Source organism: Lolium perenne, chromosome 3, assembly GCF_019359855.2.
Source record: "Lolium perenne isolate Kyuss_39 chromosome 3, Kyuss_2.0, whole genome shotgun sequence".
NCBI lineage: Eukaryota > Viridiplantae > Streptophyta > Magnoliopsida > Poales > Poaceae > Lolium > Lolium perenne.
The window spans coordinates 21359584-21385174 of NC_067246.2; the positions used below are offsets into that span (position 1 = coordinate 21359584).

The window sequence follows — 25591 nt, forward strand, 5'->3', positions numbered from 1 at the left end:
CCACAGGTCATCCTCCACGTCGGCGGGGTGGTGTTCTAACACATATGAATTAACGATGTGTGGGTCAATGAACCCAACATCATGGATGTTCCTTATTCGCATTTCCCGCTTCTTCATTCTCGCATAATATATAGCGTACACAACAAGATAGTTAGGACAATATATATATATATATATATATATATATATATATATATATATATATATATATATAGTGCAGGCCGGCAATGAACGAGATGGGGTAGAAATTAATAAATCACTTACAGAACGTAGCAACTGATGATAGATTTGTCGAGGTCGCGCAGATTGAACAGCTGGAACAATTCACTCAGAGGAATTTGTACCCAGTAATGTTTGAAGTGATGCTCATATCTAACTTCCGCATAGATATACTCTTTGGCGTTTTTATGTTTTATGTAACCCTTGTACCAATTTAGCAGACCTAGCATTTGTCGAGGTAGATCCTCTTCCTGCGCAGGCTCGACGAGAGGGCCATTCTTCACATATGTAAATACTACGTCCTTCATTGGCGCCTCATCAAGGCCTAGCAGTGCACGAAGAGTGATACCTAACTCGGCCGCTTGTTCTCTGGCACTCGTTACAGTCAATCCATGTGCTGCCGCAGCTGCTATGATATCGGGGGCATCCGGATCGGCGGCTTGCACTATGAGCGGGGCGATCGATTGTTTACTTTGTTCCCCGAGCTGGGCAACTTCTTTCCCCCTTTCTAATTTTGACTCGGCCTCGTCCTTCAAGGCTTTCTTCTCCGCCAACTCTTTCCTGTTCTTGAACGCGAGTGCTTGCCTACGAAGTTCACGTAAATAGTCGTCAGGCAGATTCTTCGCGGCTTGGGACGGTGTGTTCAAAAATGACTTAGCCCACTGCTTTTCCTTGTCAGAATATACTGGCTTGGGCTCGCCCTCTATTTTCTTCTTGACGCTCGCCTTCCATTTCTCTAAATCAGCAGCCGCGCCCGCCTCGACTTCCTCGGCACTACTTTCCCAAGACCTCCCGGGGAGAGGCTTCGTGATACCTCCGGTACCTTTGTTTTCTTAGGTACGTAAGGGTCCGGGTTAATAACCCAGGACTGCTTCTGCTTCTTCGCCGGAGGTGGATTGGGGGGCGGTACCGGTGTCTGATCACCCGCCGGACGAGGACTGGGGGGCGGCGTCGGCTGACGTGAATGAGGTGTATTAGGTGAAGCACCACCGCCACCGCCACCGCCACCGCCACCGTCACCGCCACCGCCACCACCACCACCGTACGGGGGTGGACTTGTTGGCGCCTCGCCTGGAAACTTGATAAATTTCTTCTGCCATAGAATGAACTGGCGCTTGACATCTCCAAGTCTTTTCACCCCTTCAGGTGTAGCAATGTCAATGTCCAGGTCCTCAAACCCTTGGACTATCTCCTCCACCGTGACACGAGCATAGCCATCTTGAATGGGGTTGTTGTGGTGGAGTGCTCCAGGTGGTAAAGCACTGCCGATGGCTACCTTCATGGACATGTTCCCGATAGGATAATACAGATGACATGCTTTCATCTCCTTTATATCGTCCACGGGGTAGCGAGGAGGCTCCGGTGCAGTAATTTCGACCACCAGAGGCTCCGGTGCAGTAATTTCTATCGTCGGTGCACCAGCCGGTGAGGCCTCCGTGGAAGCCACGCTGCTTCTTCTCCGCTGCTGGCTTCCGAGATCCATTGGATGATCTTCAGCATGCTGCGCCCGAGCTGCATCTCTTTCGGCGACTAGTACACTCACGGTTTTCTTCATCACATCCATTTCCGTTACCAACTTCGCCACAACATCTGCATCCCGATCCATCTTTCTCTTACGGCTTCTGTAACCGTACGGGTCATCGTTCTGGGGGAACCCTATTTTCCACGGAATGGGCCCCATGCCTCGTATACGTCCGCCGTGTTCAGGAGTCCCGAGGGCTTTTGGCCGGGCGTCGTTCACACCGTTGAACCGGATCCGCCCCTCTGGCGCCTCCCTCATTGCCTCAATACGCTTTTGGGTGGGTGTAATTATTTTGCCCCGATAAACACACTCCCCCGTCTCCGGGTTCGCCGATCCCCCATGCCCGTACCACCAGCTTTTGGCCCTTGGGTCCCATCCCTCCGTACTGGACGGATTCCTCGCGCCCTCAGCTCGTTCTCCATATTCTCCCACTTAGGCTGCCAAAAGCGATACCCTCCTGGCCCCATTTTATGATTGTACTCCTTCTTGGCCGCATTTTCCTTATTTTTTTTCGATAGTTCAAGGAACTGCTCCGATTTCTTTTGCTTCACAAATTCTGGCCAATCATGTTGCAGTTTCTCATATTGTCCTTTGAAATCCGGAGTCTTGCCCTGGTTGACAAAGTCATGGGCTAGATTTTGCTTGTATTTCCGGAATGCGTTGGCCATCCTAGAAAGAGCGAACTGTTTGACTAGCTTGCGCCTCTTCTTGTTTTCCGCAATCTTGTTACCCTCCTCATCGTATTTGCGGTATTCCGGAGGTAGAACGAAATGTTCCATAAGCTTGTTGAAGCAATCTTTTTTTTCTCTCTTATCGACAAAAGTGAAACCAACACGTGCCTTCTTTGGCTCATTCCACTCCTGGCGGGTGATCGAGACGTTGTCTCTAACAACGGCTCCGCATTGGCTGACAAACTTGGTGGCGTTCTTGCTGGGCTCCAGCGGCCTGCCGGTTGCTTCGTCGACAACATCGATGGTGCATGTTTCTCCTGCTTTCATCGTCTTGGTTGCGCCACGCTTTGACGACGTACTCGATTTTTTCGATGATCCGGCCGAGGGCTAAAATAAGAAAGAGAGTCACGCGCGTTAGTACACACACATTTATTCAAATCAGTTAGTTGTATCACCAGACGCTCAATATGTATATATATATACCTCGGCGCCGGAGGTGGTTGCTACTTCCAATTGAAGATCGTCGTTTATCGACGTTTCTTCGGCATCATCTGCTTGCTGACGGCGCCCTTCATCTTCACCCTCAAGGTTCAGATAAGAAGAGATATCATCTTCTTCTTCTCCGGTCGGCACATATAGAATATCGCCTTTTATGATGCCGAACATATGGTCTTCAGCGTCCGGATCATAGTTGTCCAGAATCGGGTCAGCTCTATCGTCCGCCATATGTCAGTCCTGAAAACATGTAGTCAAAACAAATTAATTGTGTATATGCATTATCACATCTCTTCTACATATAAACAGAGAGGGCGACGAGGGAGGCGAGAGGGGCGACGCAGTGACCGCATGACCGAGAGACCGGTGGCGGTGGCGAAAGGGCGGTGGCGAAAGGGCGGTGGCGGTGCCGAGGACACATAACCCTCGCGGTGGCGGTGCCCCCTCCGTATACGCGCAGTGGTTAAGTTATTTTTGTTATTTTAAAAGTGACAAACTTTTGTTAAGTTATTTTAAAAGTGACCGAGAGACCGGTGGCGGTGGTGAAATAGCTGTGGCAAAAGGAGGGGGCGAGGAAGGGGTGGGAGAGAGGGTGTTGCGGAAGAGGGAGGCGAGGACGAGCGCGTTGGCGTTGGCGCGTTGACGGCGTTGGCGTTGGCGCGTTGAATAGAGGCGGTAGCGTTGACGGCGTTACATTTTTATGAATAGAGGTAGCGTTGGCGCGTTGACGGCGTTGGCGACGGTACGGCGGCGTTACAATTTTAGTTCATTTTTTATTAAGTCAAAATTTTAGTTCATTTTTTATTAAGTCAATTTTTATTAAGTCAAAATTTTAGTTCATTTTTATTAAGTCAAAATTTTAGTTCTTTTTTTAGACAAAGTTTTTAATTAAGTCAAAGTTTTTAATTAAGACAAAGTTTTTAATTAAGTCAAAATTTTAGTTCTTTTTTTAGTACCCATTTTAGTTCAATTTTTATTAAGTCAAAGTTGTAGTTGCATTTTTACTAGTTTTTAATTAAAAAAACTTATAGTTACACAAAGTATAAAACAAAAAAACTAAAAAAAAGAAAAAAAAAGGCAGGCCGCGGGGCTCGTCTGCGCGCGATCCTCCCCTCTCTCTCTCTCATGCGCGCACACGCGGCGGCCGCCGGCGAGCAGAGCGCCGCCTAGGCGAGCAGAGCGGCGGCGGCGGCGGCCCTGGTGCCTCTGCTCTCTCTTTCTCTGCGCCGGTGATGACGAGGGGCGGCGGTGCGACGTATACAGTACGGATCCGGGCGGCGGCGACGTACACGGCGGTACACGCGGAGGGCGGCGGCGACGTACAGGGCGGCGGCAACGGCGTCTGCGGCGACGGCGAGGCTCGGCGACAGCGAGGCGCGGTGACGGCGAGGCGCGGTGCGGAGAGAGACGGAGCGAGGCGAAGAAGACGGAGCGAGGCTCGATCGATCGGCAGAGAGACGGAGCGAGGCGAAGAAGACGATGTGTGGAGCGACGGTTCGGGAAAATTATTTATAGCCCCCCCTTTAGTCGCGGTTGGGGAGGAGAGCCGCGACTAAAGGGTACCCTTTAGTCGCGGTTGGCCAGCCCAACCGCGACTAAAGGCTTTTTTTCGCCGGTTTTTCGTTCTCACACAAGACAGATTTTAGTCGCGGTTGGCCAGCCCAACCGCGACTAAAGGTGTTTTTCGAATTACTTTTTGTTTTTCAAAATGTTAAAAATACAGAAAAATTCAGAAAAATAAAACTAATTCAATTCAAAATTTTAAAAATACAAATAATATATCAAAAAATACAGAAAAATAATACTAATTCAATTCAAAATTTTAAAAATAGAAATAATATATCACCAAATTCAGAAAAATAAAACTAATTCATGTCTAAATGTGAAAAATACAAATAATATATCAAAAAATTAAGAAAAATAAAACTAATTCAATTCAAAATGTTTAAAATACATATAATATATCAAAAAATTCATAAAAATAAAACTAATTCAATTCAAAATTTCTTCCCGGCCGCCTCTGTCTTCTCGTTGGCCCCCTCTTCCCGCCTCTATCTTTCCGCCGACCCCCTCTTCCCGCCTCTGTCTTTCCGCCGACCCCCTCTTCCCGCCTCGTCTTCCCGCCATTTCTTCCCTGTCTTCCCGCCTCTTTCTTCCCGCCAATTTTTTCCCGCCAATTTCTTCCCGCCACTTTCTTCCCGCCTCTTTCTTCCCGCCTCTGGTCTTCCCGCTCCCATTTTTCCCGCCATTTGTCACTACATATAGGTAGCCCGGCTTGGCCAGCACATTATCACATCTCTACAATCTCTCATCACTCTCTCATGGCTTCCACCGCACCCACTCTAACCTACCAGCAGGTGGAGGAGCTTTGCGCCTCGAACTACCCTTGCCCACCGGGCTACCGCGTCCCTGCCGGCTGGAGCCTAAGCGCCGGCGGCGTGCCGGTCCCTCCCGTCCTCGTGTACTGCGCGTCGGGCGGCCATCACGAACCACTACTACCTCGACCTCACGCCGGAGCAGCGGATGAATCCCCGCTGGCATCCCGATAACCAGCATACTTGGGACGCCTTCTTCATCAATCGGCGTGAGAGGGCGCTCGCCAGGTATGAGGAGGACGGTCCCGCCTCCCGGAAACTTCCACGAGGCCGGCCGTCGGCTATGGTGGTACGGCCGGACTCTGCAGAGCGTCATGGACTACATCACGGCCGGCGATATCCCCGCCCGCGCTACCCTCGCTTCGAGCCACGAGCGCCGCCCGACGACAGCCGACGACAAAGAGCGACGACGACGCCGGCAACTTAGAAGGCGACGACTACCAGTACAACGGCGGCGGCTATGAAGACTACGAGTATGCATATTATACGCCTAGGCAGGAGTATGACTAAATCACTCCAAATTTCATGTATGCAGGAGTATGACTTAGTCACTCCAAATTTCCTGTATGAAGGAGTATGACTTAGTCACTCCAAATTTCATGTATGCAGGAGTATGACTTAGTCACTCCAAATTTCATGTATCATCAGTGCTATCTCGAGTCAATTGAATCATTCGAAAATGGACACCAAACACATCACGGGTAATATAATTCACATGATTCATTCAACAAAGTTTGGTACAATAAATTATTACACATCATTTCTTCCCTTGTGTCCCTGCTTGCTTACGATTGTGCCGTATCCATGGAGCATCCTCATCATTTAACTTAATGCTTGGGTCGGTGTTCACTTTGAAGGGCGGAATTTCAGCAAACATATTATAATCTTCTGACATGTCTGTCTTGTCCTCCACTCCCACGATGTTTCTTTTCCCTGAAAGAACAATGTGGCGCTTTGGATCATCGCATGATGTACTGATCGTTTTCTTATCTTTCCGTTTCCTCGGTTTGCTACTCATGTCCTTCACATAGAAAACCTGAGCGACATCTTTCGCTAGGACGAATGGTTCGTCAAGGTAACCAAGATTGTTGAAATCCACCATTGTCATTCCGTATTGCTGGTCCACCTTTACCCCACCTCCTGTTAGCTTGAACCATTTGCACGGAACAAAGGGACCCTAAAGGAGGGTCCATAGTCAAGTTCCCATATCTCCTCTATGTAACCATAATATGTGACCTTTTGCCCATTCTCGGTTGCTGCATCAAAGCGGACACCACTGTTTTGGTTGGTGCTCTTTTTATCTTGGGCGATCGTGTAAAATGTATTTCCATTTATCTCGTACCCTTGGAAAGTCGTTATAGTCGAAGATGGTGTCTTGGCCAACATGTACAGCTGATCTACAACCTTATCGTCACTCATTAAATGTTTTCTCAACCAACTGCCGAAAGTCTCCATGTGGGCCTTCCTAATCCAGGATTCAGGCTTCTCAGGGTTGTCCGAGCGTAAAATATTCTTGTGTTTCTCAAAGTACGGAGCCACCAAGCTGGAATTGGTCAGAACTGTGTGGTGTGCTTCAGTCAGAGAATGGCCATCCATACATATCGTTGATTTCCTTCCGATCGTGCCTTTTCCACTTAGTCTCCCCTCGTGCCGCGATTGAGGAAGACCAATCGGCTTAAGGTCAGGAACAAAGTCAACACAAAACTCAATTACCTCCTCATTTCCATAGCCCTTGGCGATGCTTCCTTCTGGCCTAGCACGGTTACGAACATATTTCTTTAATATTCCCATGAACCTCTCGAAGGGGAACATATTGTGTAGAAATACAGGACCGAGAATGGAAATCTCATCGACTAGGTGAACCAGGAGGTGCGTCATAATATTGAAGAAGGATGGCGGGAACACCAACTCGAAACTGACAAGACATTGGATCACATCGTTCTGTAACCGTGGTAGAACTTCCGGATTGATTACCTTCGAGAGATTGCATTGAGGAATGCACATAGCTTCACAATGGCTACTCGAACATTTTCCGGCAGGAGCCCCCTCAAAGCAATCGGAAGCAATTGCGTCATAATCACGTGGCAGTCGTGAGACTTCAGGTTTTGGAACTTTTTCTCCGCCATGTTTATTATTCCCTTTATATTGGACGAGAATCCTGACGGGACCTTCATACTACTCAGGCATTCAAAAAAGATGACCTTCTCTTCTTTGGTCAGAGCGTAGCTGGCACGACCTTGATACCGTTCCGGATGCCGGTCATCAGGGTCTTTCAAACTTTGCTGGTCCTGCCGTGCTTCCTTTGTATCATTTGACTTCCCATACACGCCCAAGAAGCTTAGGATGTTCACGCAAATATTCTTCGTAACGTGCATCACGTCGATTGCAGAGCGGACTTCTAGGACTTTCCAATATTCTAGCTCCCGGAATATAGATTTCTTCTTCCACATGGCTACGTGCCCGTCAGCCTCCCTTCGGAACTGATTGTCCGCCAGACCCTTTCCAAAGATGACTTTCAAATCCTTGACCATATCAAATACCTCAGCACTGTGTGTTCCGCAGGCTTCGGTCGGTGATCTGCCTTGCCGTTGTAATGCTTGCCTTTCTTTCTTCTTGGATGACCTTTCTAAGAAATCGACGATGCCCAAGGTACACGTTCTTCTTACAATTTGGCAAATGTACACTTTCGCCTCATGTAAGCAGTGCGTGCATGCATTGTATCCCTTATTTGACAGTCCCGAAAGGTTACTAAGAGCAGGCCAATCGTTGATGGTTACGAAAAGCAACGATCGTAGGTCAAATTCCTCTTCTTTGTGCTCATCCCACACACGGACACCAGGTCTGCCCCACAGCTGTAAAAGTTCATCAACTAATGGCCTTAGGTACACATCGATGTCGTTGCCGGGTTGCTTCGGACCTTGGATGAGCACCGGCATCATAATGAACTTCCGCTTCATGCACAACCAAGGAGGAAGGTTGTAGATGCATAGAGTCACGGGCAGTACTATGGCTGGAGCTCGTCGCCAAAAGGATTCATGCCATCCGTACTTAGACCAAATCTTATGTTCCTTGCGTCAGCTGCAAAATCTTTGAACTCTCTCGTCGATCTTTCTCCATTGCGTTCCATCTCGCGGGTGTCTCAACTCCCCGTCCGACTTACGGTCCTCTTTGTGCCATCGCAACAACTTGGCATGCTCTTTGTTCCCGAACAGACGTTTCAACCGTGGTATTATAGGAGCATACCACATCACCTTGGCGGGAACCCTCTTCCTGGGTTTCTGGCCCTCAACATCGTCACCAGGGTCATCGCCTCTGATCTTATAACGCAATGCAGTGCATACCGGGCATTCAGTCAAATTCTCGTATTCACCACGGTAGAGGATGCGCCGTTGATGCATGCATGTATCTTCGTAACCTCTAAACCTAGAGGGCAGACAACCTTCTTTGCTTCGTACGTAGTGGCGGGCAACTCGTTATTCTTTGGAAACATATTCTTCAACATTTTCAGCAAGTTTTCAAATGCCGAGTCAGCTACACCTGCCTGTGCCTTCCATCTCAAGAAATCCAAGCAGTGCAGCCCAGCTTTTTCAGACCATCATCGCATCCGGGGTACAGCGCCTTCCCGTGATCCTCTAACATGCGATCCAAATTCTCCCTCTCTTTTTCAGTTTCGCAGCGTCTCCGCGCATCAGCAATGGTCCGACCAAGATCATCAACGGGATCATCACGTGCCTCTTCTTCACCTTCCCCTTCACCTTCCCCTTCACCTTCAGCAGATCCTCCATGAAAGTATCACCGAAATGAGCAAGATAGCTTTCATCGATGAAATCATCCCCTTCTTCATCTTCTTCCATTATAACCCCTCTTTCTCCATGCTTGGTCCAACAATTATAGCTTGGCATGAAACCGTGCCGAAGCAGGTGCATGTGAACATCTCTTGAGGAAGATTAACCCTTCCGATTCTTACATTTAACACATGGACAGATAACAAAACCCCCCTGCTTGTTCGCATTAGCCACTACGAGGAAATCTTTCAAACCCGCACTGAACTCGCCGGAGAGTCGGTTACCGTACATCCATTGTCGATTCATCTGCATTATTATAATATAAAATATATAATTAACCATCATGCATTTGTTAAACTAACTAGCTACAAACAATATAAATTAAACAATGAACTACACACACATGCACATTTTATCAACGACACATCAAAGGTTCAAGTTGCTAACCGCGATCGAGGAGGAAAAAATAAATGAGAAAGCTCAAGTGTGGCTCCAACACTTCATATCATGTTTGTTTCATGCTCTTGGGGCATTTCATCAAACACCTTATGTGCATAAGAGGAACCAAAAGCAAACCTAACACCCACTTGTGAAGCTTGTGAAGAGAATGGCACCAAATGGCTAAGTGTTGGCTGCTGGATGGGTATATATAGGGGAGGGGCTTTAGTCCCGGTTGGCCTGGCCAACCGCGACTAAAGGCCTTCGGGCACCTTTAGTCGCGGTTGGCCTGGCCAACCGCGACTAAAGACCCCCCACGTGCACCGGCTGGCCACCGAGCGCCTGGGCCCAGGCCTTTGGTCGCGGTTCTCCTCCCGAACCGCGACTAAAGGTACCATTAGTCGCGGTTCCTGCAGCATCGCGACTTATGGGGCTCACCCGAAGCCTGTTTTTCCACCAGTGATTGTCCCTAAATTTTTTGACTTGGGAACCAGAGCCGCTGCGCCATACAGCACCCTTCTTTAACAACTCCAAGCCATTTATTACACCTTGCCAAGACGCTGAAGTATTCTGTATAAAAGCTGTATCAAGAAGGTTCGCTGCCGGGTAATACCTCGCCTTCAATAGCCGCACACACAGGGTATCAGGAAGGTGAATGAGCCTCCATGCTTGACGAGCAAGAAGTGCCTGGTTGAAAATACGGAGATCACGGAAGCCAATTCCGCCCTGTGATTTTGGTCGCGTCATTTTATCCCATGACATCCAGTGCATGCGCCTCCGGTCATGTTCATCACCCCACCAGAAATTTCTCACAATTCCAGTAGCCCAACGGGAAATTTGAAAATACCCATAGCATAGGTTGGTAGAGATTGCAGCACCGCTTTAACTAATATTTCCTTAGCAGCCCCTGACATATACTTTTCACACCAATCATCAGCACGTTTAGCAAAATTTTCTTTAGTAGACCGAATCCTTCCTTTCTTCATTTGTCCCTCTGGCCCTGGGAGCCCCAAATACTTCTCCTCAAAACATTCAGATTCATAATGTAGAATATTCTTTATTTCCGATTGTACTTCTGCTGTGCACTTATCACCGTAGAGAATTGAGCACTTACCCAAGCTCACCAGCTGTCCCGTACTCTTTTCATAATTATCCAACACAGATTTCACCACAGTTGCTTGATTAACAGAGCCTTTAAAGAACAGGAGACTATCATCAGCGAATAAGAGATGAGAAACACCAGGGGCTTGGCAACATATGTGCAGCTCCTGGAGGGCTCCCACCTCAATCTCTTTCCGAATCAATCAAGATAAACCAGCAGCCACAAAAAGGAACAAATATGGTGAAAGCGGATCACCTTGGCGGAGACCTCGTGTCGGAGTGAAGGAGTCCAACATATGACTGTTAAAGCGAATAGAGTATCGAACGGTGGTCACACAAGCCATAATCCACCGAATCCATTGGTTATGAAAGCCCAATTTCGCTAAAACCCCTTCCAAAAACCTCCAGTCCACGCGGTCGTATGCTTTAGCCATATCCAGCTTGTACGCACAGAATTCCTTTTTAGACGCTGCACCGTTTTGTATTGCATGTATACACTCAAAAGCCACGAACGCATTATCCGTAATGAGGCGGCCCGGAATAAAAGCGCTCTGAGTCGGCGAAATAATATCCTGTAACATTGGACGAAGTCTATTAACAAGACACTTGGAAACCACTTTGAAGATGACATTGCATAGACTTATTGGACGGAAATCCTTCAGCCCTTCCGGATCACTTTTCTTTGGAATTAAGACAATCGCTGTTTCATTGACATCTTCCGGCATGATACCATCCGTGAAAAAACGCTGGACCCCGCGCACCACATCCTCCTTTAGGAGGTCCCAATTCCGCTGAATAAAATGCGCAGGAAAACCATCAGGTCCCGGAGCTTTATGGGGACCAATTTGAAAGAGAGCATCGCTGATTTCCTTTTCTGTGAATGGCGCACAGAACCTATCATTAACATCATTATCAACACAGGGCTGTAGCAGGTCAATGATGATTGTCGGATCAATATCTTCTTCCCGGGAATAAAGATTTTTTTAAAATTCAGTGGTCATCTCCTCCATCTCGCCTGTGTCCATGGTCCAAGATCCGTCAGGCCGTTTCAGTTTACAGATACGGTTCTTCTTACTCCTCCACGAAGCACGGCGATGGAAATATTTCGTATTTCTATCCCCCTCCCTTAACCATGCTACCCGAGATCTTTGCAGCCACATAATTTCTTCTCTGTAAAGTAACTCATCCATCTGTCTTGATAAAGTTACTTTTTTTGCTACACTCTCAGGGTCTGTGAGTAGTGACAGTTCGTCCAATTCTTTCCTCTTTTTCTCCATCTCTTTAGGCACGGATTTGAAATGCTTTGTCTTCCAGTCATACAGACTTGACATCATAGTCTGCATTGAGATGGTCACATCCCCAAGATCATGGACAGGGACCCGACGGGACCATGCTTCTTCGACAGCGGCTGGCAGAGAAGGTTCCCTCTCCCACATAACCTCATAACGGCGAATTGGCCGCGCTAACCTTGACCCATCCTCCGTATCAGCAGCCAAGAGCAGAGGGCAGTGGTCCGATCTGGATGAACTAAGGTGTCTCAACCGCATCATAAGAAAGAGAGCAGACCAGGAAGGACTCGCGACGGCTCTATCAAGACGAACCTTGACATTACGGTCACCCTGCTGCTTGTTATCATATGTCCACGGCGTGCCCGTGAACCCAATGTCATGCAAGTCACAGTGGGATAAAACTTCCCTAAAATCAAGCATTAATCTTTCCGATCTCTTCGTCCTCGAGAAGAGTTCCTCTTGCCACATAGCCTCATTGAAATCTCCCATCATAAGCTATGGTTCAGCGGATCGCGGTTTAAGCTGTCTCAAAGTCGTCCACATGTGATGACGATCACAAGCTCTAGGTTCACCATACACAAAAGTTCCCCTCCACATGTTCTCAAACGGTCCACCATTTATGTGCACATCGATATGCCGCGTACTAAACGAGAGAAGATCAACAGAGATGTCCTCATTATAATATAAAGCAAGCCCACCACCTGAACCATCTCCTTTAACATGAAAACAGTACTTCATACCAATCCGATAACGTAAATTCTTCACTCTTTCTTCAGATTGCCTAGTCTCACAAATGAAAACTAAATTTGGCTACGCCGCGGTTGCATTTTATTATTAGAACTAAATTTGGCTACGCCGCGGTTGTAAGTATCCTAAAATGCAGATGATCACGAAACAATAGAACCTGACGCAGACAGTAATAATAATCTGTTTTTTCTTAAATTTGCACGAAACAAATCAAGAAGTCTGGATGTTGAACGGCAATATTTAACCGATGGCTCTGTTTTTTTTCCCAAATCTTGCGAAAGGAAAATTCATGAACAGAAAAAGCATGCTGCTAACCGTATAAATAAGTTTAGCAATCTAGACCAATCAATTCACATTTCCTAATTTTATTTCTTACTCAATCAATGCCTCTACATGCGACCTAGCAGCATCAAAAGGAAACTAAAAAAAAAAATCCACTCTCTCTGTCCTCATCACGTTACCTAATAGCCCAGACTCCTCTGGAAAAAAAAAATCCCCAATTCTCTCGGTGTTGGCAAATGCTTCTGCACCTCCATGGATTTAACATACTAGATTTAAAGGTGCGCCTTGGCGCATGATCCCGTGAAATTCGCACCAATTAACAGTTTGTATAGCAATGATAAAAATCAGGTGGAAAATTGATAATACGATATTTCGGTTTTACGAAACGAAATTGATAGGATAAAGTTAAGATTAAACACACAAAATCATGAACGGAGTACCACATGTTTATATACAATCGGGGAATGGGACTTGCCTTGGCTCGCGGCCCTGATAAACAGATTGTAAAACGCTAGATTTAACATATGTACAAATCCATATTAATAAAACATCAAATAAAAAAAAATATGCAATGGGTGAAACACTATGTAAATTGTGATTGGTACGGCATGTCATACTACATGGTTGTTTGCTTGACGGACAACTGGAACTACTTCTGCAACGTAATGATGTACAAGTCTACGACTCTACGTACGGTGAGAACGTCGCATTCACTTAGCACTTGGTGGGTATAGTGTTGTTAATGGCTTTGAAAGCGGCAGACGGTGAGCGTCACCTTGATTATGACCTTGCATCTACGGTCCAAACACACCTGGGTGTTCCTGTGGGCACATTGTTTATTTGATCACCACTATTTTAATTAGGACAAATGGAAGATTGAAAGTTACAAAAGTTCTTGCATCAGTAACCGTCGACGGCTATAACGGGATGGGCATGCATATTGTATATCTCAGATGCACTATCAGTTATACCCTACACGAGGGGAGGCGACATGCCAAAACAAATGTCTATTTTACAAAAGAATCAAAACACACATGCTACTGCCTATTTAAGCGTGCTAATGAAATAGAAGAAATGCTCTATGTTGCAGAAATGTATGTGCAGGAAAAATGAATAGATCTTCAAAGCAGTCTCATGTTGTTCCAGATTGTACACTCAGCTTGTAAATAAGCTCCTTGATTCTACGACCACACACCCTGTTTGCTGAATGTGCAGCCTGATGCTTGGGTTACCAGCAACCTGCATTTCAGGGATGGAATATATGAACTATTATAGTGAACACTATGTATTTCAGTCTCGAAAAAGATATACTGTCCATTTCTTATTGAAAATTCTGAAGTTAATAGTTACAAAATGTATGAAAAGTGCAAATAAGAAACTCCTTTGGCCTGAGGACTACATGATCTTGAGCTCACAAAGTTGAACCAACATAGCAGCAAAAGCCAATAAATCTTTTTATTACACAAGTATAATAGGCCTCAATGGGGAATTAACATTATCATGCAAGGTCTTTTAGTCCAAGGCATTGAGCCAGGGCACTTTGCGGCTTCAATATCTGCAGCACTTCTGTGTTGTCGAGCTGGCACCCCCGGTCTTGCCAGGTCACTCACTCTACTGAATATTCATATTCACTGCATTATAAGTTTCAAATGCATTGATATCCCAAACAAAACAAAACAAAACAAAACAAAACAAAACAAAACAAAAGGTACATAAATGATAATTTTGGCTTTTTTCATAGGACATTAACACGCCTTCTGCCAAAACTGAGCGCATATTGTTTGAGCATGCTCGCATGACACATATTTGGAAGTATGAGCAAAACCAGAAATACATCACTTTCTGTAATCTTGTTTTGATTTTCCTAGAAATTAGGGGATAAACCGCATCCTTATAAACAAAATTAAAGAAATGCAAACATACTTCTCTCATAAAAAGAAAGATAAATAAATCAGGTGATAACAAGGAAAAGCTGAGAATGCAAACCAAAAAAACTTAGATTTTACATACTTCTCTCACAAGAAGAGAGATAAATAAATCAGGTGATAACAAGGAAAAGCTGAGAATGCAAACCAAAAAAACTTAGATTTTACATACTTCTCTCACAAGAAGAGAGATATATAAATAAGGTGATAACCAGGAACAGTTGAGAATGCAAACAAAAAACTCAGATTTACATCGCATGTGAATGAAAAGCAGTCTCAGTACCTCCAGGGCAAACACAAAGCAAAAAAAAAAAGTGCAGTTCAACCATATACTATTCAACATCCCAACAAACTTCTATAGTCCAGATATGTGATTAGCTTAACATCCATATCCCAAAGACTGCAGAGTGCCTTATTTAACTTGGGGTAATTCACCGCACCAGGTACACTAAATCCAGTATCCTTGTATAGAGGTAATTTAAGAGCGCAAGCACAATTATCCTGCAATGAAATTGTACAACCATATTTTTTAACAACTATACCTGGTGCTGCTGTAGCTATTCAACTTCACTTTATATGAATAACCCAGATTATTCCTATATCTGAAAGAATTGTGCATGGAAGATAACTCATTAAACCTGGCCTGAAGGTTCACCTTCTCATCGCGTCTGTTTTTCCTCACTGTAATTGAAACGTTGATGCATCTACTATGTATGCAGTCCCACTCTAGTGTCTATCAATCAGCAGACCAGAAACGCAACATTACTGCAGCGGCAAAAAAATCATCCACCTGTACAAGAACATGATTCGGAGAACAGGCAAGTGCTTGTACCACAACAGAAGCAACACTCATCTTATACGAACATTAAGTCAAGGATAAATTTAATTCTGATTATCTAAAATAAAGCAAACACAGTAAGACTAAAACCTTGCACCTGCGATAACCACATAGCATTCATAGCGTTTGCACAGCCAGAATTTATAACTGCAAGGGCATCCCATCAAACGTTATCTAGTTCCAATCTCTACCATGTAGTGATGCAAGTACAAAACTACTAAACGAAAAATCAACAAAAAAATTCTAACAAAGCAAGATAATGTACCATGAACGTAAAAGGATCATTTGAAAGAAAATAAGATAAAAACTTTGTCGGAGAGAGACTATTTGTGAAGAACTTTTGGCTCACTGGTACCTGAGAACATATTTGAGTCTGAACCATTTCAGTAATCACACGGACACTAACATCAACATTTTGTGCATTCAGTTTTAGTGGATAAGTCAAGGACTTTCGTACAGTTTCAGCTCCGACCTTAAAAAGGCGCAGTGACAACGAATTTATTTTGATGGAAGAAAAGAACACTCTGAACCGAACATAGCATTCCAATACTGAAGAAAAAGGATATCATTCGCTTTTTCAATAGCTTTTGTACATGATTCTCATGGGTTTTTTTAATGGCATCAATTTTTTATGCAAGCCTTAAAAGAGTGCAGAACAACAACAATAACTTCGCCGACAGTCTAATGTCCACAAAGAAAGCAATTAATTAAAACCAATCACATGGAATTTTCTCTAAGAATAAAATCAACACAGTGCTACAACACCATCAGATGCCTTTCTGAATAAGAGCACATAGGTACACAAATCTAAAATATCAATTGACATGACCCAAAATAAAGCACTACTGCATTTTGTGAGTCTTGAACTCTCACTTTATTTTACCTAAGATGTTTCAGTTCGTGTTCCTACCTACAAACGAGGATGTATCAATTTATAGTTGTTCTACTCTGCTAATAAAGCCTAGTACATACATTCATACGTATCTCGGTGTGGAACATCTGTCGTACCTGAATTATAGCAACACCAACAGATAGTTTGGCTACCATCTCACTTAGATTTTATTTTTCATATTCCTGTTCAACACCCTGGAAAAAATAAGAGTTTTGTAAAAAAAATGTTAGTCAAACAATTTCCATCTACACTTCAAGTGACATGTTTGACAAGCTAATGGAAACTCTATATGAGAAACGCAGAGAAACCATAAGATGATTTGGAAGTAGCATTAAGTACATAGGGCGGACTTCTGAACTTCTTACCCAACGGAGTAGATGAATTGGTCTCAACGGCCCAAACCTGGACCACCAATTTTACATCATTTTCTTCTCAGCTCGGAGAAAAGATCACGTGATTCTGATCATCATCCAACCAAATTGGCAAATAGCTCATACGTCAGGCCAATTCAAAATGGTACAACAAGCGATATACTAAATATAGCAAAACTGGGAGGAAGCAAGGGGGTGCCAAGTCTTTACTATACCATTCAGATATATGCATGGCAAACGTGTATTATTGAATAATACATTTACTTGTACTGTATATGCCAACACTATGTCAAAGGATGAGTAATGGATAACGAAAAATTAAGAAGTAGCCAGGTAACTTAGTCCTAAAAATAAGCAGAAAATTCTCACTCTTGTATAAACCTGCTCACAATATGCTCACTCTTGTACAGATATTGTTCAGTTGAATCTTAGTATACACTTTAGGTGTGTCCTTTTAGATTCTCGGTAAAATAGCCATAGAAAAACAATAAAGAAGTAGAATTCCATAAACCTGCTCACAATATGCTCACTCTTATATTAATTAACTATACTAAGAGTTTGGTAGCTTAGTCCTAAAAATAAAACAGAAAATGCAAAAGTGCCACATAACTTTGAACTTACAACTCTATTACCAGATTAGTTAAATGGAGTAGATCCCCAATCTGTGATGGAAGACAAAAGTTGGGCCTTCCACTGCTGCAATGCACATGTGTGACCCTTGAACCTGCATGATGGGTGGGAATCATCACACAGACGGAATACCTCATAACATTGAGGCGAATTGCAGAATACTCTCTGAAGAATGCATTTTTGATACAAAAAAATCTTGAACTAAGGTCAAACTTTAGTATTAACACTTTCAGTATGATGTGAGACCTTAAAATTATATTCCAACTTTGGAAGCACTGTCCTGTTTCGAAAAAATGGTTCTGTTTGAATAAGAAGACTAAAGAGGTGATATACCAGTGACGAGTGCAAAATTTCCAACAACCAGTCTCTTTGAACTTATAAAGTCACTCCAACGGTCCAACCCATGTTCAAAAGATGATGTTTTGGTTTACCCACACCACCAATTTCCGATGACAAAGAGCTAGGATAGCTAAAAGTAACTATTTCAGGGAATGTAATGCCCTTAAGGGCAAGTTGTACGGACCAAAAATCACCACCACCACTATGAAGCGCTAAGCTTCTCATGATGATGGTAAACGAACATGCAGCAGCCCAGCTGCCAAATTAAGGAAAATCGAGGAGTGGGAACTGCAACATGGCAAAGTATATCATTAACCATTCCCCTTAGAGATAGTGTGATATATATACAGTAATTTCAGAATAAGCTGCATTCATTTTATGGCAATAAGATAGTGTCATGCTAATAGTACAAGGAATTTCCTAGATGAACCAGAGCCGAAGAGAATGAGCTCACCGTGGCTAGATGCTATTGGTCTGCATGTGGTGCATCTGAATTGGCTTGGCTAGACAAAAGCATCAACCAACCTTTGAAAAGAGTAGCAAATAACTAATCTGAGTTATCTATTTTTATGAAAACATCAATGGAAGATCTCCTACATATAATAAAGCTGGCATTTTGCTACCAACCTTATTTTTCTTCTCAACTGAGACACGGACGCGAGCCACTACCACACCTATATGTGCAAATAGAAATTTGCAATCCTTCACATTAAATAGCAAGCAAGAACCATAGTCTGCATACATGACAGTCAACATAAATGTATTAAACAATTATTCAAGCTGTGGTGTGAAATTGCTGCATAATCAACAATATAAACAATAGAGAGCTAACCTCAATAAATTAAATGTGTTCCCCTACATGCAAATCTAAAAAAATTGAGGAATACTTTATAGAAGGAATTTTAACCATACGATTGCTTTGACCTTTTAGAATTTCAATAAACCACTACATAAGGAAGGGCTAGCTCACTCAGGCCATGGTATTGTGTGGGCTAGCAAATCCAGCACCGTCAACCTTGTCGCCCCGGCGGCCAATCCTCTTACCATGCGAGCCACCGCTGTGGCGCTGTCCACGTCCTGCTGGATGCATAGATCTGCAAGACAAGAAAGTAATCAATGGCCAAAACCCATAAGTAGGAAATACATGAGGTAAAAAAAACAATAAGAAATCATCTAGACCATAAAGTTGTGTTGTGCAAAAAATGTAATCCTGAAGCTGTGAACAACATTATATGCACTCTCACAGTCCCGTGGTCATGCCGACCCAGCGTATCGCTGAAACCCAAGGAGAGACGAAAAAGAAAAGAATGAAATCTACCTACCAAAAATAAAGCATCAAAGTCAAGTTTGTCAACTTGCAATAATAAGTTGAAAATCTGCCTAAAGTAATATCTAACATTTGGATCCACCTCCTATGATTATAAGATCGATCTATATTATTTTGAACATCTAGCTCACCTTTGTTGTTCTTTGAATCTATGCTTCACTGCAATATTTATTCTACAGTTTAAGTGAATATATGGTCCAACTTCAAAATGATGTGGCAAACAATAAATTCATGATAAGAGTGTTACCTTGATGTATTGGGGCCCCTGTACCGAGTGGGTATGCTGACAAATATATAAAATAACTTCATGTAGCTACCTGGAAGGCCATGAAGGGAATCAAAAAGGGGTAAAGCTGAGAAGCATGAAATTTACATGTTGAATAGTGACAAACAAATAGTTTTACATTTTCTTAATGCAGAATAGTGAGAAACTAATTATTAGCTGCACAAATGGCACTTACACATATTGATATAAGAAGAATTATTATTACATGTTGTAGCAAGCACGCAAGGTCGCAAGCACCAAAAAACCATGAGGAGAGGAAGATACCTTTATGGGCACTCAAAATCGGCGAACAGCGGGGCTACTCTAGGCAGTTGCGGTGGCACATCAGAGGCCCTCAACGCTACATTTCCATTTGTAGCCCGCGCTTCTCCTCCTTCATGGAGAAACGAAAGCGATTCCATTGTCCTCCAGCCTTTGCGTAGGTCTGCGGCCTGCGGCAAATTACGAAATTCCTGTAGTGTCCTGCCTAGTCAAGAGATGAAGAAAGAGGCAATAGGGGCAGGATGGAGAGATCAACACAATGGAAATAAATGGATCCCTGCAATCACGGCAAGCAGCATTTCGTTCACCTCTTGTTGAGTACTGCTGCACTCCTCCCGGCAATTCGATCCACGGACGGGGCTGAACTTCATGGCACAACATGGGTCGTGCTCCTGCTGCACATCAACGTAGAGGAGGAGCTCGGTTCGCCTCCGTCCTTGCCCTCAAGCGTTCCGAGCCGGCCGCTGCGCTTGAGGACGAGAGAGACAAGGGGCAGGGAGAGGAGGAGCAGGGTAAGGACCGTGGCAGCAGGAAGGGGATTGGGAGAGGAAGGGTGAAGGAGCAAGGAGATTGGGGAGGACGCGCGCGAGGAGATTGGAGAGGATGTGTGCAAGGGGATTTGCCCTGGCGGCTAGGGTTTTCCTTCTAGGAGTCACCTTTTATACGAGCGCGGTAAAAAATGGACGGACGCGATTTATTGAGGTAAGATCTTAGGGTCAGTCAAATCAGATTTACCAGGAGGCTCCGTGAGCTTCCCTCTACTCCCTCCTTACCAGGGCATAAGGCGTATAAATTTGTGCACACTTATTAAGGAGAGATGAGGCATCGTTAGCTAGGAGAGAAAAATCGGGAGGTTTCCTTTCCTACCCCTGCATGCAGCGCTACCTCCTCCTTAATTATCTCTCGGAAGACTCCAATGCATGCACGCCTGATCAATGAGGCCCTTGATTATAGAGGTTCCTATGCATGCACAACCAATTAATGTCACGGGAGATGAGAGAGAATTGAGGAGAATTAAATCCAGTGCAGTAAAAGGGAATGGCTGGTGGGCTGGCTAGTGGTAACTGCAGCGCAAATGTTAAGGATCATTTAAACCTGATGAGGGTATTTCGGGGAGGTTACAACCAGCATGCAACCTACGCCTTAAGCTCTGATGAAATTTTGGAAAAAATATTACGCCTTATGCCCTGGTAAGGAGGGAGTATTATACATTTAGATACCGCTTCCTTTTCCTCTCCCTAGAGGAAAAATTCGTGCAGCTCCGCGAGTTCGAACTTTTGATGGCGCAGTGATGGACTCCTCCATGGCGCTTTACCGATCTGGAGCGTCGCCCAATACTTGTCATCCTCTTCCCGCTTGTATCTCCTTTGCAGATCAAATCGGAAATCAGGCTACCCAAGGTGCCACACGCGGCGGCCGATTATGGCGCGGAGGTTGTCAACTCTGGGGGAGTCAAAAGTCATCTTCTCAGCGACGAGCTTCGTGAATCACAAGTCGCCGCGAACTGGAGGATCGGTGGGAGGAAGATCTGGACGAACTGGAGGATCGATTTAGAAACGGCCGTGCGTGTCAGCTGGTGTTGGCATCATATGCGGAAGCGCCGCGCGCCACAACCTCTGTTCTTGGCTCGAGCGCGCAGGTCCCATGGAAATGGAAATATGACTGGGGCTGGGCATGGGTTAGGTGTGGAGGGGATTGGGTTGTCGAGAGGGGATTAGCAGGTAGCGGATGGCTCGTCGGGTGGCTCAGCAGGTAGCCCGGCGATGCGAGGGAGACGGCTGCAGGGGACCCGGCGGGAGGCCCGTCGGTGGCGGCTCGCTGTGCAACGGGAGCAAGGGGATTTTTCGGGGGTGAGCCGGTGAGGTTAGAAAAATAGGAGCGAACCGGTACGCTGCAAATTTAGCTGTATTACTATGCGATTCGGTGGGAGGATAAAACGGTTTAAAAAATATTGTTGACGAAAACTTTTTGGCAAAAACCTTACCTCCTTTATTATTAGGTACTAGCAGAAGTGCCAGTGCGTTGCAACGGAAATAATAACAAAACTCTTGGTCGAAAAACGGGGATCTAAAGCTTTGGCAAGCCCCGCATCCCTACACCTCGCCATCTGCTGATCCCCGACACCGCCCCTTCGCCACTGCAGAGGCGACCACCGCCTCGAGGTCCCCAAGCTACTCGCGGATGATTTTCTAGCCCTCTTCTCAGCCAAGCTAGATGACTACTCTACCCACATGCACCACAAGCTCCGTGTCTCGCTCACCTCAGCCCTAGGGAAGTAATGTTGCATTTGCAGGAAAAGACTTAAGGAAAACACTTACTGACTTTGAAGCTTTTGACACATAAACTACGAATTCCTCCAATGCGTGTGAGTCCCGGAACTATCTACACCACTTATTTCTTTTAAGACATGAAATATGTCTGTGCGTTGCAACAGATTTAGACATGAACAAAAAATAGTCACGCCAACATTGAAAAACATATTAATATAATTTATCACTCAAAACATATTAGGTTTCTATCTTGTTTTTCTTGGTGTATACCTTTGAAAACATAAAAAAATATAAGTTGTTTGCCACCTGAATTTGCTCTTTGACTCCACCTCGACTGTTTCGACGACCGCTAGGGCCACGATGCCGCAGGACACATCGGCGGATACAGCCACGGATCTACGTGCCCCAGGGCCGACGACACTACTGGGGCATCGAAATTGATGCATTGTACCAACTCAATCAGGAACTGAATGTTGACACCTAAATCAACAGCTGATGAACACCCTGAGAGTGAGTGCGAGGAGCAGCTCAGTCCGGTGAGAATTTAGCATTATTTGCAGCACCTAGCAATCAGCAAGATTCTAAAATAATCAGAGCAGAAGCTAACAATCTCTATGTCTCTCAATTTCTCTCACCATGTCTCATCAAAGCGGCAAAATTTAGGATCAGTAGATAGGAAGTCAAATATCAGTGCCTAGCTGACATGAAGAAATAACAGAAGAGCTGCCATTAATCAACTCAACATCAGAAGAAAGTATAATCAAATCTTGCATTTTGATGACATTGCAAGTCTGTCACCACTTGCAGCGTTTTTTTTATGTTGGCAGTCACCACTTGCAGCGTTTGTTTTAATGTTGGCAGCTGCGTCAGCAACCTTGCTCAAACCGTCTTGTATCAATTGCCTCGATCCCCCTTTCCTCTAGCCTATGAAGCTGGCGTGCTTCCGCGAGAGAGCGTTGATGGCGTGCAAGTGGCGGTCGTAGGCCACGCATAATCTGTCTCCCTAGTAGTCGCTCGGCCACTGCCGCCTCGCCTTGCGTCCTTCATCTCCCTAGCTACTGTCTTTGGACCAACTGTAGAAGTCGAGTTCGTTGCGGGTGGAGGAAAGAAAATAAACCAACCGGTACTATGGTAATCTGCAGTATTATGCAATTTGGTGAAAGGGCAAAACGGTCTAAAAAATATTATTGACGAAATTTTTGGCAGAAACCTTAGCTCTTCTAGTATTATTAGGTATAGATATGATTAGGTACTTCAGGTCTCGAAGGTGTGTGGGAGAAGATGAAAAACCGCTTCTCGATGGGGATGACATTCGGAGAGTTTTGCAGATTCCAGAAGGTCGCTTGGTTGGAAACTGGGTACACACTGATGCTTCCTTTCCCTTTGTAAGCGATCAATCCCATTGTTCTAGTTGTCAAGGTGGCTAACGCGAGATTTATTCTTTCTCCCAGAAAAAAAGGGTACTGAAGTGGCAGCTTGCACATCCCCGAGGTACCAAGGAGGAGTGCGAGGAGTGGGTGAAGCGGTCGCAGCAGCAGCACAAGCGTTAGAAAGTTGTAATGTAGAATCTGAGAATCATTAGCAATTTTGGAGCATAGATAGTTGAGGATTAGATATGTCCCGGACCTGGGCTCGACGACGTGTATATATATTTTATCCTGGTGCTTGATGGACCTTGATCTTCAGGGTTTTGCTACCAAGCGATATATAGTTGTTTTCTTGTTGAACTTGTTTATCATGACCATAACAGGTTCTTTGAACACATGTAAATTTGATTCGGGGTGGTTTTGCCTCTGAGAATGACGGGTTCTTCTTCGGAATTATGAATTTTGTTGGGAAATGGTTCCATTGCATGTGTCAAGTCAGGCTCAGGCATAGGGTCTAACCAACATTATGGCACGTGCACTGTTTGTTGGTGCGCATTTGTTGGGAAAATGTTGACATTCTTTGTTTGCATGGCCCATATCGTGCAACGCGACGCGTGATTTCCTCACCGCGGCCGCCACCGTCGCCGCCGGTTACCCGAGGAGCACGGCCACCTCGCCATCCAATCGCATCCGCACGCCGGCGACGGAAAGCTTCTAGCGAGTTCGACTCGTCCCCTGAGATGGAGCGGCTCCTTCCTCCGAGAGCGGCTGCTGGATGCTCCGCGGCGGAGCCCATCGATGGGCGTTTCGGCGCGCTGTTCTCCCTCGGCAACCTCCGGCGGCTATGGCCACCGTTGCGCCTTCCTCGAAGCCTCTGAGGTATCCTCTTGCGACTCGTTTGCCCCACTTTATCGGCTGATTCTGTGCTAATGTGTCATTAACAGAAGTTAGTGTGCTAAGAAAAGGAAATTGGAGTTCTCATCTCCACTAATCCAAGTGTTGAATGTTCTCACAAAGTTTTCTCGACCCATTGTCAGGCGGGATTAACTTTCAGTGGTTTTCTCGCCCGCTCGTGGCAGGTCAGGGGGCATTTTACTTGGCGTCCGCATAGACACCATGACTGTCTTAGCTAGTTCTGATGGAGAGTATCACATTAAGCTCGACATTCAGAATAAAGCAGACGGTTTCACTTGGAGTCTGGTTGCTGTATATGGTGCCACCCAAGACGCTTTTAAGGCTGACTTTTTACGTGAGTTGGTAAATCTTACAAAAGATAATCCTTATCCGATTTTAATCGGAGGTGATTTTAATTTGTTGAGATTTCCTCACGAGAAAAGTAAAGGCCGTTTCGATGGACATTGGCCTTTCTTGTTCAACGCTGTCATTGATAGCCTTGATTTAAGAGAGGTGTTTATGTCCGGTCGACAGTTTACTTGGGCCAACAGCTTGCCTGAACCCACATACGAGAAACTAGATCGCGTGTTGATGGATACCGAATGGGAAAATAAATACCCTATGGTGTCAGTCCGTGCACTAGAACGTATCGAAAAACTGTCTGACCATGCTCCCATCCTCCTAACTACGGGGAATCCCCGTCCTGTTTGTAAACAACCGTTCAAATTTGAACTTGGCTGGCTACATCGAGAGGGATTTCATGAGATGGTTAAGAAGGTTTGGGAGAGACCGGTCGGGGGCAGCACTCCAATTTTGAGATGGAATAATAAGATACGGACAATGCGCAAACATCTCTCTGGTTGGGCTGCCCATACGGCTGGTATCCTTAAAAAAGAGAAGGCTCGCTTATCAAATGTGATTGATGAGCTTGAGGCTGTTGCGGAGGTTAGACCGTTGTCTACGCAAGAGATTGAACTTAAAAATCAATCCAATGCGCAGATGGCGAGTCTTCTTCGCGAGGAGGAACTCAAATGGTATCAACGTTCCAAAGCTCAATTCATATTGGAAGGAGACTCAAATACGCGATATTTCCATGGCTTAGCCAATGGGAGACATCGGAAAAAACGTATTCACTCTCTTATTCAAGATGAAGGGTTGATTGAAGGCCATGAGCAACTCAAATCCTACATTACTAATTATTATAAAGGTCTGTTTGGTCCTCCGGAGGAAAGTACCTTCTCTCTTAACAAGGACTTAACGGACGATA

General features: G+C 45.0%; 1 long non-coding RNA gene across 3 annotated transcripts; it reads right to left on the reverse strand.

The window, feature by feature from the left end:
• Nucleotides 1-16390: 16390 nt before the first annotated feature.
• LOC127340906 (uncharacterized) lies at nucleotides 16391-18980 on the reverse strand. 3 transcript variants are annotated; one of them, XR_011754675.1, is made up of 4 exons: nucleotides 18547-18980; nucleotides 18374-18444; nucleotides 16945-17674; nucleotides 16391-16773 (listed from the first exon to the last, which is right to left on the reverse strand). It is a non-coding gene; the product is annotated as an uncharacterized lncRNA (long non-coding RNA). The 3 variants fall into 3 exon arrangements; XR_011754674.1 differs by lacking the exon at nucleotides 16391-16773 and having other exon boundaries at nucleotides 16802-17674; nucleotides 18547-18653; nucleotides 18752-18970; XR_007875011.2 differs by lacking the exon at nucleotides 16391-16773 and having other exon boundaries at nucleotides 16802-17674; nucleotides 18547-18947.
• Between the last annotated feature and the right edge of the window lie 6611 nt (nucleotides 18981-25591).